We start from the raw sequence: 3,397 nt of genomic DNA, 5'->3' as shown, positions 1-3,397 counted from the left end.
GTCTAAATGAGCCGGGTTGAAATCTGACCCGCATATAAGTGGGTTGTATTTTTCAAACCCAACCCGACCCATCACGAGTTCGAACCGGGTTAGCCTATGGGTTGTAACTCATTTTGACGGCTCATATATATATATATATAGTGAGAGAGAGGAATAAAATAACATCATTATTATTTTCTCATCTTAAGTAATTTTTTAAATTTCAGTGTTAGTACTAGGAGATGGTTTTATTAGATTATATATTTTTAAGATAAAAAGTAAACTATCCAACTTAGTATATATTGACTAATTAATTTAAAAATAACAAGTAATGTTTTTTTCAATTTAATTGTAACCATCTTTATATCTTTCTTCACATATATTAACCCATTATTTTTGTACATATTTGTTTTTATTAGTATTTACTTATTCATACTTCTAATAATAAATATATTTAGGTGACATTTGATAAATTTGCAAGGAGAGGAGAGAAAAGAAAACGTATTGTATTTGTTACTTTATTGAATGTTTAAAATTATGTCACAATCTAGATTTCATGTATATATAAAAAAAATAATGTTTGTGAAAATATAGTAGAAAGGTTGATGGATCTTAAATAAAGGACATAAGATAACATAAACTCTCAATTTCATCCCACCAATATGCTTACACTTATACATATAATAAGAATATCACTACAAGAAAATTTCAAATAATGATAAATTTTAGTGACTAAAAACATGCATTTTATTAATTTCTAAAATATCTAAAGGTTCATGATGATTATTCATCTAATATTTCTGTGTATAAACATCTAAGGTGAAAAATTATATGGGTTGAAACATCGTTATTGTCATGTATTTCTTCATCGCTTTCTCTCTCAATTTGTGGTGTTGTCTTATAGAAAATTTCTTCATCATTATTTCTTTTTTCTATAAAAAACCTTTGCATAAAAGAGAAATATGTTGAATGTTGTAAAAAGAGAGCAAGCAATAGAATTTATGTTCTCCAAATTTTTATGAAATATTATTTTTTATTAAGTAATTTTCTTGAATTACATATATTATATTATTGAAGGTATATAAAATCCATTATAATTATGTATTATAAGACTAACCTACACAAACAAGAATTAAAGAAAAGAAATTTAAAATATGTTGAATAAAAACATTAAAAAGAAATTTTTCAATGATGAAAAAAATGTAATAAATAATTAAATTTGATTGGTTGTTTGGTTGTTGGTATACCTTAACCACATTTATCTTATATTTTTGAATTGGTTGCTCTTTTGAAAAGAGAAAAAAGTATTATGGAATTAAGTTTCGATTGAATAAACGAAAAACAAATACTAATTAATTATTATTTTATATAATCCTGTTAATTAAACTTTATTATCAGTTGTATTTGTTTTTAAGATCTATATAAAAAAAATACTAATTTATTATTTTATATAATCTTATCAATTAAACTTTTTTATTATTACTATTATTATTATTATTATTATATATATATATATATATATATATATATATATGATAGACGACGACTTGAAACAACTCCGCGAGAAGACATGAAATTCAATGAAACTCGAGCAGATGATCCGAAGAAACAATCGAAAAAGAGATTGGAACCATGAAACCTTAGATTCTGTATCGGAGAAATAGACGAAGCAACGGAAGACGGACAAGGAACCCTAGGGTTTCGGTGTTGGAGAGGGAAAAGGTCGAATCGAAGGTTTGTTTGGATGGAGGATTTATATTTGGTAGTTTATGATGGTTTAGTCAATGAGAAGGTCTGATTAATCGGTAGAAAAGGTTAGAATCAAAGAGTTAATCGGTATAAAATGCTTGAATCCGATTTTCAATCGGTGAGAATGAAGGAAAAGGCCAAAAACGACCGGTCAAAGGGAAGAAATGGCTAGGAAAAGATGAATCTTAGAAGTGGTTCGGTGAGAACAACTTACGGTGATGTTCTGCGATGGTGGATTTGTGAGGAAATCGGTAGATGGACGAAGCGCTCTAAAAGAAGACGAGACACGAAATGAAAAATATGGATGGCATGAAGTGTGTCTCTACGAGTGGAGTCTAGACTCACGTGGTAACAGTGATGCGAGTGTGGTAGATGACGCAAGCCACAAGGAGGCAAGTGATTGGTAGAGCGGCGTTCGGTGGATGAGTGAGAAATCTTATCTAGAAAATGAGAAGAATGGAGGTGAATGGAAGGTGGCCGGAATCCCTTTGATTCTCCAGCCTTGACTTTCAAAGGAATTAAATTTTGGAGTTCTCTCTACATAAAGTTTAATTCAATATTCTCAAAAGTCCCTTTACAAATGTGAAAACATGCCTTTTATAGAGACGAGAATCTCTTCTACTATGTATAGTATGTGCTCAAATTCTAACTACCACATGTGTAATACAAAATAATATTAAAATGTGCTTTAATTGAATTTGGAATTGAACCCAAGTCATATATATATATATATATATATATATATATATATATATATATATATATATATATATATATATATATATATATATATATATAAATTTAGATTAATTCTCTTATATTAATGTTTTAAAAATATAATTTGAAAAAGTATAAAGACAATAAATTTTTGTATTAAATTTTAAACGAGAAAACTAAAACTGACTCAATGCACCAAAAACCTCAAATCAAATAAAATAAATTAACATATTTAAGTATATAATTAATTAAATATTCAATATAAAAAATAAATAATATATTAAAAAAGTATAAACTTATATTAAAATAAATTTTGAATATAATAATAAAAACGTAGAAACATGAAACGCGAACAATAATGGAAGAAGAGAGTATTCGCAATTTGAAGAACTATACAATCCTACCACAAATCTACATACTTACTTGACACAAATAATCATATCATTTATAAAACAAAATTAAATTATATACTAATAATAAGACTATTTTTACTTTACATTAATTTTCATGTATAATAAAAATATACATTTATTTTTTAAATTTATTTGAATTCTATTTCTATAGTAAAAAAAAGGTAAAACAAGTTAAGATATAATTAATTAATCCAGGATTTTTCAAATTCTAGCTTTTGCCTTATCGTCCTAGGTTTCCACTAGTGTCCTAGGTACATGTGGAGAGATAACGGAGAGAATCACTCACTACAACGACGGCGAAGACAGTGGAGAGTGGATTTTCTCTAGAACTAAAGTAGAAAAGGTGTATGGATTAGTTATTGAGAAACTAAAACCAAATCTCAAGATTCAGATTTAAAATAATTAAAATAATAGAGCGGAATTTTTGAAATTTTTATCATGACCATGGTTCTTTATACATCAAAGCAAAACATATATACGATTTCGGTTAATAAAAATTTGAAGCCAAATTTTGTCATTCAAATAAAATAATTAAAAAA

The sequence above is a fragment of the Vigna radiata genome, unplaced genomic scaffold (assembly GCF_000741045.1).
Source record: "Vigna radiata var. radiata cultivar VC1973A unplaced genomic scaffold, Vradiata_ver6 scaffold_91, whole genome shotgun sequence".
Lineage (NCBI taxonomy): Eukaryota > Viridiplantae > Streptophyta > Magnoliopsida > Fabales > Fabaceae > Vigna > Vigna radiata.
Note: the sequence above shows the minus strand (reverse complement) of the source record.